This window comes from Sorex araneus, chromosome 4, assembly GCF_027595985.1.
Source record: "Sorex araneus isolate mSorAra2 chromosome 4, mSorAra2.pri, whole genome shotgun sequence".
In the NCBI taxonomy this organism is placed as follows: Eukaryota; Metazoa; Chordata; class Mammalia; order Eulipotyphla; family Soricidae; genus Sorex; species Sorex araneus.
The window spans coordinates 215831013-215843322 of record NC_073305.1 but is presented as its reverse complement, the minus strand read 5'-3'; the positions used below and the strand labels follow the sequence as shown (position 1 = coordinate 215843322).

Here is a 12310-nt window from a genome sequence, read left to right as displayed (position 1 = left end):
CCGCCGGGCTACCTACTCCGACCCCTGGGGGGGAGGGGTGCCCGCAGGTGGACGGCACGGGAGGCGAGAACGCGGACGCCCAGAAGCAGGGGCCGCGCCTGAGGGGAGCGCGCCTGAGAGGGCCATGCCTGAGGGGAGCGCGCCTGAGAGGGCCATGCCTGAGGGGAGCGCGCCTAAGGGGAGCGCGCCTGAGAGTGCCGAGCCTGAGGGGAGCGCGCCTGAGGGGAGCGCGCCTGAGAGGGCCATGCCTGAGGGGAGCGCGCTTGAGGGGAGCGCGCCTGAGAGTGCCGAGCCTGAGGGGAGCGCGCCTGAGGGGAGCGCGCCTGAATGCCGAGCCTGAGGGGAGCGCGCCTGAGAGGGCCATGCCTGAGGGGAGCGCGCCTGGGGGGAAGCGCGCCTGAGGAGAACGCGCCTGAGAGGCCGCGCCAGAGGGGAGCGCGCCCAGCCCGCGGCAGGCTGGGGTCCGCGCGCGCCGCGGGGAGGGCGGGGGAGCGCCGAGGGGAGCGAAGTCTCGCGAGATCGCGCGCGGCAGCGGCGGCGGCGGCGGCGGCGGCGGCCCGGGAGGTGAGCGGCGGGCGGGCGGGCGAGCGGGTGGCGGCGGCCTTTGGGGGCTGAGGAGGGGGCGCGAGCGGCGGCGGCCGGCGGCCGAGAGGGCGGGCGCGGGGGAGCGACCCGCACCCCGGGCGGCCCCGCGCAGTCGGGCCCGCGGCCGCAGCCGAGTCGCCGGGTCCGCGCCGTCCCGGGACCCGCGCGGGGCGGGCGGGGAGGGGCGGCCGGGCCCGGGGCCGCGGAGTCGCCGTCACCTCAGTCACCTCAGCGTCCCCCGTGCTGGGCGCCGGGGCTGCTGCTGGCCGCGTCCACCCCGTCGCGTCCACCCCGCCGCGTCCACCCCGCCGGGCTCCTGCCCTGGCGCGGCTGCAGAGGCGAGACCCGCAGCTGCGGGGCTGGGGGCGCCAGGACCCCCGTCAGCGCCCTCGCCCCTGCCCGGCCGCGCGCGCCCAGCCTCCCTCTCAGGAAGAGTTTGCTTCCTGCCGTCGGGTCTGGGCCCCCAGGACGCCCCCTGTCCCCCGGACCCCCTCTCTCCCCGCGCCCCGAAGCTGGACGCGCGCGCGGGCGTTGCAGGAGAGAAGCTCCTGGACTTGGGGGGTCCCCGAAATGGGCCACAGCGCCCGGCTGAAGTGGACTCGGGGCGTTCGTTGGGTGCGTGCGCCCGGGGGAGTGGGGGCCGGAGGGGGGGGTTGGGGGAGTTGGGGGCGTTGTCAGGCCCCGTGGAAGTAGAATAGTGGCGACCACAAGGGCATGTGTCGTGGACAAAGGCAACTTTCCCTTTTCTTTTTAATTTAATTTTGTTGTTGTTGAGTGCGTGATCCCACGCTTGGAGTCGGGTCTTTTTTTGGGGGGTGGGGTGGGATGGGGTGGGGGAGTGTGCACGACCCCTCCCCGTTGCAGCCCACCCTGTGCACGGCCCACGGTCCACTGCGGTGAAATGCATCTGTAACGCACGCGCAAAAAAGTCAGCCAGTGCGGTGGCCCAGTGCAGCTTGCGGGGAAGGGAGCACGGAGAGGCGCAGGAGTCGGCTGAAGTGCGCGGCGCCCTCACCGAGGTCCAGCACATACCGCTGTGCTCAGGGGATAGCGTTACCGGGTGCTTGCACCTGCTCCTGACAGAGTTGAAGAGCCGTAAAAAGTATCCCGAGTGGCTTCAGACGAAACGGCGAAAAGGGGTGCAGCTGGCCCCTGGGAGATGGGGACACCCTGGTGCTGGGAACGGATTGGATTGGGCTAACCGGCCCAGATGAATGACAGACGGCTGAACACAGAGGTGATGCTATTTTTCCGGCCACTGCTCTAAGGACGTCTTGTGGGCCACAAAGCCTGGTCCTGTTGCTTGGAGGCTCAGCCTCCCGTTTATCAGTGATGGCAATGAATAAAATATTAGCTCATTGAAATTACTTGCCTGGGAAACTGTGATTTACATATGCCCCGTATTAGGACAATACACTTAAGTGTTGCCTCAGCAATGCCTGCCATGAGGAAGTGGTCACTAGGCTTCAGACACTGGCTTTTCTCTCTTAACATACTCCTCACTTTAGCTTCTGTATTACTGGAGTTCTCACCCCCAGTTTCTTTCTTTCTTTTTTTCTTTTTTTTTTTTTAAAGGGATGTAGGGGCCATACCTGCAGTTTAGGACTTACTCCTGGCTCTATTGTTCAGGGATCGCTTTTGGTTGTGCTGGAGACCACATGCAGTGACAGGAATGGAACTGGGGTCAGCTGGCTACAAGGCAAGAACTTTAACCTCATCTTATCACTCTTTCTCCCAATTAAAATGAATTTTAAAAGGCTCAAAAAATCAGTTTTATGCACTAAATAATAGCAGCAATTTATAGTGGTTCATCTGGCTGGACATTCAGAAGAGTCTCAGGACCAGGGTGGGTCTTTGTTCTGTGTATCTGACCCATGTGTTGTGTGAGGTCTAGCATCCCAGCCCTCAAATAATGCCTGCAGAGTCCCTTGGTCACTTTGAGAACTACATATGTCTCTTAAAATCCACTCTGAAGAACGCTCTCCATTGTCTTAAGTAAAACAGGAAAGGAACAGAACTAACAGCTTTTGCTGGGAAATTCCACTCCCCTGGTCTTAGGTGACTTATTCACAAGGTAGGATCTTGGCTAGAAACTGTTTTTTGATTGTTCTAGAGTCACAGGTGAACCAAGGTTAGTTCCTAGTCTCTCTGGTGGAAATTTTGGTAAGAAATATTGACAACTAATCCCTTTAGTCACTGAGCAATTTGAAGTTTGAATGGAGTTGGGTATGAGAGCAGTAATATATAGAATAACTTAAGAGGCCTGAGTAAATAAAATACGAGCCAGTGGAACACCGTCTTATTTGTGGATTTTGTCATATTCTGTGATGATGTTCCTAAGAATGCTAGCGGGACTTTGCTGTGCTGGGGATTGTCTCCAAAGGGTGAGCTCCAGCCCTTTAAGCTATCTCCAATAACTTTTTAAGTAACATTTTAAAACTTATTAATATGCATGGTAAAGAGCTTGGAAGTGCAGGTGTATTCAAAGGTGAACATTAAAATAACTTGTAGGCACCAGAGAGATAGTGCAATGGGTAGGGTGCTTTGCCTGGCTTGCAGCTGATCCTATAAACCCCATGTCGCCCCCCCCCCCAGCCCTCCAGGTGTGATCCCTAAACACCAAACAAACAAACAAAAAGAATGACTTGTGATTTGTGTGTCCAGAATTCTGGTTTGTCCAATTTGTAAATTGTCTTTTCATTGAAACTACTTAGAGGGAAAGCAACCTCTTAAATCCAGTCCTGCTATGATATAGCTACATTGTAATATGCACTGTTAAAATTGTTCTACATTGTAACATTATGCACATTACCAATTCTTGTCCTACATTGTAGCATTATGCATATTAACAGTTCTTGTTCTACATGTAACATTATGCACTTTAAATTCCTGTTCTACATTGTAACATTATGCATGTTACATTCTTGTTCTACATTGTATCATTATGCACTGTCCCTATTCAATCTTCAAAGGAAGCCTCTTTATTGAAATCATAAGTTGCTTCTTGCTGTAAGAAGTTTCTTATTTCTTGTTAGTTTTGAAAGATGCTGTGGAAACAAGCATTTAAGCAAGGATTATTCTCAAGATAGGACGATATGTTTTAAATTGTATAGAATCCCGTTTGATTCCTGGCATCCTATATGGTCCATCTAGCACCATCAGGATCTGAGCATCACTAGGTGTAACCCCCAAAGCCAAAAATAAATAAATTGTATAGAGATAGTTAATATTGAATAGTTTCTAATCAGGAAATTATCCAAATTGAGAGTATTTAACTTTACTTTCAGCAGTGTCAAGTTACAGGTTAAAAAGAAGTTCCTCCTTTCCTTTTCCTTCACTGCTTTTAAGAAAATCGTTCTGTTAAAAATCACTTGTACAAAATGAAGTAAATAATATGAATTGCATAACTATCAGAATTTATAATTGTTGTGGAGGATATGTTATTAGATATATCTGTCCTTCTGTAGGTGAAAATAAGTTATTATGCACAAGTCTCATAAATAAGCTGTTTCATTGATTTTGAAGATGCATAGCTGAAATAAAATGGTATCTTAAAATTGGCACACCATGGCTTAATGGACACTTTTTTTTTGGTGCATAAAATGTTAGCATAGCAGCAAGTTTATTTTTATTGTTGTTTCTCTTGAATTTTATTTTCAAAAGCAACATTTTGAAGGGAAAAGAAAATTTGCATGGGTTCCAAAGAGCCAGATTTTTAAATAATTTTTATTGGATCACTGTGAGATACCATTACAGATTTTTCATGATTGAGTTTAGTCATACAGTGATCGAACACCCATCCTTCCACCAGTGTACATTTTCCACCACCAGTGTCCCCAGTATCCCTCCGCTACACCCACCCACCCCACTCCCTGCCTCTATGGCAGACAATTTCCTTCTTACTTTCTCTCTACTCTGGGGCATTATGGTTTGCAATACAGATACTGAGAGGCCATCATGTTTGGTCCTTTATCTACTTTCAGCTCACATCTCCCACCCCAAGTGATCCCTCCAACCATCATTGACTTAGTGAGATTTAATGATCCCTTCTCTATCCCAGCTACCTTCTCCGCCAGCTCATGGGCAGGATTCCAAATGTGAAACAATCTTCCTAGCCCTTGTCTCTATTGTCATGTTATTTTTATTCCACAAATGAGTGCAGTCATCCTGTCTGTCCCTCTCTTTCTGACCCATTTCACTTAGCATGATACTATCCATGTCCATCCACTTTATAAGCAAATTTCATCTTTCCTAACAGCTGCATAGTATTCCATTGTGTAGATGTACCATAGTTTCTTTAATCAGTCGTCTATTCTCGGGCACTCAGGTTGTTTCCAGATTTTGGCTATTGTAAACAGTGCTGCAATGAACATACAGGTGCAGATGTCAATTCTACTTTGCTTTTTTGCACCCTGGGGATATATTCCCAGAACTGGTGTTGATGGGTCATATGGAAGCTCAGTTTCTAGTTTTATGAGGAATGCCTATATTGCTTTTCAGAAAGGCTGGACCAGTAGGCATTACCACCAGCAATGAAAGAGTCCCTTTCACCCCACATCTGCACCAGCACTGGTTATTATTCTTTTTGATGTGTGCCAGACTCTGTAGTGAAAGATAATGTCTCATTGTTGTTTTGATTTGCATCTCCCTGATGTTTTGTGATGTAGAGCATTTTTTCATGTGCCTTTTGGCCATTTGTATTTCTTTCTTGAGGAAGTTTCTGTTCATTTCTTCTCCCCATTTTTTGATGGGGTTGGAGTAGCATGGCAGCAAGTTGATGACATCTTAGAGTCTGTGAGATAGGTAATGTAAAAATTTCAGCATGTTGACTAATGTTGAATATGAAAATATATTTACCAAGGGATTATTGACACAATTAAGATAGACATGATTTCTAGATCCTTCCATCTTAAAATCAGTGCTTGTTTAATAAATATATTACCCCCCCCTTCTTTTTTTCTAATGTTTAGAAGGAGCATGGTGATTTTCTATGGAGAGCACCTGATGGTCAGTGTGGTTAGGTAAAGTTTATCCATATAACCTGGCAGGTATATGATTTTCCCCCATTTTATTCTGATCAGCTTGTGGGCCTGCTTATAAATAAAAGTTATCTCAAATGGAACACTCTTTAAATTGGATTTCAATAATTCACAGCTGTTTTAAAGAGAACCATATTTGAAAATACACTATGTGTTGAGTGTTGTGTTGACCGTATGTGAAGATCACGTGGGCTCTCTGAGCTGGAAAACCTGGGGCAGGACTTTTCCATTCCCTAGGGAGAGCTGGTTGCTTTGGCAGCTCAGCCACTGGCTCAGAAGACTCCAGCTTTCCTCCTCCCTGCGGGTCCTAAACAAGGGCCCGGGCAGCACCTTCCTGACCTGTCTCAAGTACTTGCCCCCAAGCCCTGGACCAGAACCTCCATTTTGACTAGCTGCTCTGAATGATGCCAGTGAGTCTGTGAGAAAAATTGGAGCAGATCACAGCCTTCAAACTTCAGTATTGCTATTTGTACTGGCCATTTATAGGTCTGAATGGGGCCCTATGTGTAATAATTTGCCATTTATTTGTCTGTTGGCTTTTGGACTACTCCCAGCTGTGTGCTTGGGCTACCAGGTGGTGCTGAGGATGGAGCCTGGGGCTCCAGCCTGGGAATCCGCATTTCTAAGAGGTCCTCAGATGCTGCTGCACCTGTGGTCTGGCCAGTGAACTTTGAGGGCCTCAGACTAACCAAACAGCCTTCTCATTGACTTGCCTTTCCTCCCTTCTGATTTCTCACCCCTCCAAATAGCTCTCTGAAAAGATGATGCTTATGCTAAAGCCTGATTGAAGAAGAAGAAAAGAAAAACCCTTCTTGGTGTGGGTCTGGACCCCTGGTAATCCCCAGTACCTCAGCGACACTACATTCTTGGGTGTGTTCTATTGACACCCACCCCCCAACAGGTCTGAACATTGGGAGTCCCCTTAACTTTAAGAAAAGAAAGAAAAAAAGGAAGGAAGGGAGGAAGGAAGGAAGGAAGGAAGGAAGGAAGGAAGGAAGGAAGGAAGGAAGGAAGGAAGGAAGGAAGGAAGACTCTAGAGGGGAAAATTCTCAAATTACTTGTTGGGGTTTGGGTTATTTTTTTGGGGGGGTGGGAGGGAAGAGGCTGCCAAACAACATTCAGGGTGCCCGAGGGGCCACTCCCAGTGATGAGCTGAGCTCTTCAGCCCTCGTAGTTGGGTGCTGGCCTAGTGATGTAGCTCCGCCTGGCAGTGCCAAGAATCGAGCTCTGGCCTGTGTTGAATTTTTGACTGGTTTCTAGGTAATTTGTTCTTTCTTTTGTGAGTCATGTTTTTAACACTTTACAGAGTTTTCTTGTGGGGGGGGGAAGCATAGATAAAATGTTCATGGTTCAGAAACGAAAATGGTATCTATTGAGAACTGTGATTCATGGTCTTTTATTTTATTTTTTTTAATCAAATCATCCTCTCCCTGCACAGAAAACAAGAAAAAGGTGCCCTTTTCTGTTTGTTTTCTACAGACAGATGTCTGTTACTTTTGCACAGGTTCATGTGAACATTGGTACATGGTGGTTGGATTTTATTTTCTTTCCATATCAGTCTACAGACAGCATTTAATTGCATCAGAACATTCCATTGTATGTCTGTCCCATATGTGTTCTGGGTGTGCTTCCGTGGAAGCGTATTTGAGTTTCTCCTAGTCTCTTACAGTCACAGATCATCATAGTAACTTTGTACACTTGATCCTTTTTTTTCCCTGTCAGTCCAAGCATCATCTCGTCAGTGTGAGGTGTAGCTGTGGTGTGGCATTCCAGGAAGCAAGGAGAGCATTGATACTTTGACCAAACGCCACTCTCACTAGTCCTGCATTGGGTGGTACCTGTTTGTCTATTACCTTGCCAACTGATAGACTTACCAACTTTTGGATGTCAGTATTTAGATGGAAAAGAATAACTCGATTGGGGCTGGAGTGATAGCACAGCGGGTAGGGTGTTTGCCTTGCACGCAGCCGACCTGGGTTCGAATCCCAGCATCCCATATGGTCCCCTGAGCACCGCCAGGGGTAATTCCTGAGTGCATGAGCCAGGAATGATCCCTGTGCATTGCCGGGTGTGACCCAAAAAGCAAAAAAAAAAAAAAAGAATAACTCGATTTGTTTTTTCTTCCTTTTTTCTTTCCCAGTGTTACTTAGGGCCCTGGCGGCCATTGTGGTGGAGCCTCACCTGGCAATGCTGCGTGGGCCAGGTGATGTTTGACCAGCAGACCACACACAGTGGGACCCGGCTAACTAGTTTCAATGTGTATTGTTTTCATTTTAAGACTGAGCATCCTCTCATATGCTATTTCTATTTATTGTTTTTTAATGAACTGTTTCTGAACCTTTGCACATTCTGCTTTGGGGTTGCTGTGTTCTTTTCAATTTCTAGGAATTTCTGAATTAAAGAGCTTGGTTCTCTGTGATGTGCTGCACTTTCCACAGTTGGTCATTTTTCAGTTTGCTTTCGTGTATTTATGGTGTCGAGAAGGCCTTGGAGAGTTTGCCCTTAACTCAAATAGTTATTCTGTGTCTGAATTTGGAGTCATGGAAAAGTCTACATGAACTTTGGCGTGTACTCTGTTAGTGCTTGTGGGGGGTTGGTGGTGATGGTGGGGGTGTTCCCAAGTAGTCTCAGTGGGCTTGGGGCCCCCTTTTGTGAACACTTGACACACCAAGGTCAGTGGCTTTGGAGCCTTAAGGGCTGCACCCAGTGGTGCTAGGGGACCACGTGACACCATGATTTAGATGCAGATCCCAGGGCATTCTCCCATGCACCCCTAACCACGGAGCTTCTCCCTGACTGCTGCATGGGGTACTTTTATGATTTTATTTTCACATCACATAAATCTTTACTCCACTCAGCATTCTGGTATTTATATCAACCTTATTATTTTCCCATGTAGCTACCAGGTATCCTTTATCCTTTTGTTTCAGAGTTTATCTTTGAATACACTTACTGTATTTTGAATTTCCAGATACATTGGGGTACATTCTAGATTTTCTTTATTGTTCCCTTAGTCATATTGCACTACATATCATTTGGATTTTGTACAGTGTATTACTCTTTTAAAACTAGCTTTCCCTGTTACTCCTTATTTTCCTGGCAATTCCTCCTTGTTTATTTTTCCATGTGAACTTTAGAATCATTTTGTCTAGTTCCAGAAAAAAATTGAGATCATGTTAAATTTACAAACTAACTTGGGAAGAATTGATACTTTTATGATACTAAATTTCCTATCTGAGAACATTGTATGTTTTTTCACTTGTTTGATTTTATTCTTGATTCCTTCTATAGTTCTAACTCATAGGCTTTTCCCAGAAGTTTCTTGTTAAATTTATTTTACATGGAAAACAAAATAAAGTGTTTTTTATCATTTTACTTGTGTATGTGAGATCTTTATCTTTTCTAAGTGTTCCTGGTCATAGTAATTTTTAACAGACTTTAAGCCCTGCAGAAATACCACACTTTTGCCTAAAATAATGAACATCTTGGGAGTAAAACTCATACTTCAGATCTGTCTGTTTAACTGTGCATATGGAGAGTTCATCCTTTCTGTGAATTCTCTGACCCCTAGTTTCTGCATTCATCAGTTGGGGAGGGTTGAGAAAGCCTGTGAAACTTCTCAGCTGCCCCTCCTCATCTCTGCCAGTGTCACCCAGGGCTACACCTCCTCTTGGCCTTTCCACCTTTAAAAGAAAACTGTAGCACTGTAGCACTATCATCCCATTGTTCATCGATTTGCTCAAGTGGGCACCGGTAATGTCTCCATTGTGAGACTTGTTACTGTTTTTGGCATATTGAATACGCCACGGGTAGCTTGCCAGGCTCTGCCATGCAGGTGGGATACTCTTGGTAGCTTGCCGGGCTCTCTGAGAGGGGCGGAGGAATTGAACCCAGGTCGGCCGTGTGCAAGGCAAATGCCCTACCCGCTGTGCTATTGCTCCAGTCTGAAAAATTTCAAATTGAGGTTGATTCCACGTGAGCAGGACAATCAATGTACCCGAGAAGTGAATACCAGCCCAGCCCTGCATTGGAGGCCCTGCCTGCCCCGCAGCCTTGCTGCTCTCCACCCTCTGGGAGGCACACCTGACTGCTTCCAGCACTTAGCATTTCCCAGAGGCCCTGGTTTCCTGTGGTCCCGTCCCTTCCACCCAGAGTTCTAACAGTGCAGATTCTACTGCCCTGCACCCAGTGAAGAATAGTGGATTTCCTGGTGTGGCTTGTCTGCCTCAATAGCCTGGAGACCACCAGTCCTGTTCCCCAGAGGGTGCCCAGCCAAAGACCTGGCAAAGGATGGACTGTCGCAGATGTTTGTAACAGCAGTATCCAGCTGATTTTGGCCTTCCTTTTGCCTTATATTCCTGGGCCTGAGAAACACTTCTCTCAAACCTCGTGTACTGCAAGCCTTAAAGACAAGGATTATTGTCTTTCCTTACTAGTCCTAGTGTGGAGGGTAGTAAACATAGTAATCGTGGTGAGGAGCTGAGGGCAGCAGGGTTATTATACAAAAACATAAACACAGTGGACACTTACTGAGCATTCTTTTATGGTTCAGGAGTTTTTGTTTTTGGTGATGCTCAGGGCTTACCCCTGGCTCTGTGCTCAGGGTTCATTCCTGGTGGGGCTCAAGGGACCCTGTGAGTTGCCAGGAATTGAACTTATCTGTGTCGGCCACATGTAAGACAAGCACTTCACCTGCTGTAATCTTCCCTAACCACCTCAGAAAATGTTTTATATGTCTTTGATGTGGGTTATTTCATATAATCTTCAGGAAGCTTATGAGGTGGGTACTGTTCCTGGGGAAATAATAGTACCCTGGGGAAACCATGACACACAGAGAGATTTAGGGACTTTCTCCAAACTCTAAAAAACTAAGAAGTAGCAGAATTGGGATCCCACCTAGACACCCAGCCCAGATGCAGCCTAGCACCCCTGCTCCCCGCTTTAGACCTGTCCAGGGTGAGGAAAGGCATAATCCTGGTCTTTAACGGCTTTCAGGACACTGGGTTTGAGAGAAGTGTTTCTCGGGCCCCGGAATATAAGGCAAAAGGAAGGTCAAAGTCAGCAGGATCACTGATGTTGCACGCATTTGTAGGTCCATGAGCAGCTCAGGAAATTACCAAATTGCACTGGCAACTTCTTACTCCCTTCCCAAGCACCCATCCTTGACATTTCTGTCTTGTTCTTACCCCGTCATTGCCTCGTGTTCTCCAGGATGTTGTCTTTGTCCGCCCTGTCCATCGCGTGTCAGGCGCTAAACAAAAAGTCATTTCTACTCTTTCTTTTTTCCCCCAGGTTCACAGGAAAGGTGCTAAGAAAGAGAATGTAAGACAGGAACACAATTAAATATTTTAACAGAGGTAAGGTTTTGTTTTGTTTTAATTTAAAAAAATTTCTTTTTGCAGCCTACTTTCTTAAGATGTAAAAGGGAGATTGTTTTAGGAGGGTTTAAGTCACAGAACTTGGGGTTCTTAAGGTGGATGCCAGGAACATGGTGTTTGAATTTGTCTTTTCTTGGATCTTGGACTCTTAGCCATTAAATGCCTCCTGTTTGTCTCACTGAAAGCGTGGGACTGAAGTGGTGAATCCATAGGCTCTCTGGTGGTCATACATACTTGCAATACTAAGTGAAAACTTTGTTCTTTCTTGAAAGAATTTGTAGCCTTTATATAAAATCTTTAAGTTGGCTTATGCTATTTGTGGTGACTTTTAAAACATGCAGCCATATGTTTTGTATATATTTACATGTGAACAATCGTGATCATTTTTACCACCTGCATAATAGTCCATTGTTGTTTATTCATTCACTCCTTTAATGACCATTTGTATTGTGAGTTTCAGTTTCTTGTGAATAATGTAGTGCCAATCCACTCTGTACTTAAACCACAGTATACTTGTCCATTTTTCTTTCCAGAAGTAGAACAAACATTTAGGTTTGGAGAGATAGCACAGACCCCAGTTTGATTCCTGGCATCAGTGTCCTCCCTCACCAACCCCACCCCAACAAACATTGATACACTGAGTGTTGCCTGAAGGCTTCCCGTATGTCAGTACCCAGCTGTGCCATGGACTCAGGCCATTATTGGGAATGAACCTTGGTCCCCTGAGAGACATGGAGTCTCCCCACTTACCCCTCTCCCCCCAAAAGATGACAACATGTTTAAAATGTTAATACCTAGGGCTGAACTGCTCCTTGCAAAGACTGATTAATATTCTCCCCAGCCCCTGAATCTCTGTGGGCTTGTTTTCCATTGTCCCACCCAAACTAAGTTTTTTTCCTCTCTTATTTTTGCCTGTCCAACAGGACAAAAAAAAAATCTATCTTTTTGAGTGGAATAAGGCTTTTATGTTTTCAAAGACTTCTTTTGTTTGATATTCTTATTAACTGAAGAATTTCCTTTTTAAGAATAAGCCTATGATTTTGACATGCAGATGGAATATTTTCTTGGGTTTTAAATGTGATGAAAATGTTAAGATAGGTTGATTTCTTTTGTTTTCTTTTAGTTTTTCTGCCCTGACTAATTCTTCATAAATATTTAAAAATTATTGGCAATTGTTTTGAATCTAAAAATTTTCTCTCTAGAGAAAAAAATTTTTTTTGTTTATTCTCTAGCACTTTAGTTTAAAGAAGCTTCAAAAACTTGTTGATAGCATTCCACTTGGTTTGTCCTTATCCTTCCTTGAGATAA

At 46.1% G+C, this 12310-nt stretch overlaps 1 protein-coding gene across 3 annotated transcripts in view; it reads left to right on the top strand.

The window, feature by feature from the left end:
- Positions 1-487: 487 nt before the first annotated feature.
- MRTFB (myocardin related transcription factor B) overlaps positions 488-12310 on the top strand; it is a 172599-nt gene continuing 160776 nt past the window's right edge. For 2 of the 3 annotated variants that reach the window (XM_055134845.1, XM_055134843.1), the window contains exons 1-2: positions 488-564; positions 10917-10981. The gene's annotated coding sequence lies outside the window, so the exon portion shown is untranslated. Of the gene's footprint in view, positions 565-10916; positions 10982-12310 lie in introns of those variants that run through there. The other variant, XM_055134844.1, reaches the window with a different exon arrangement.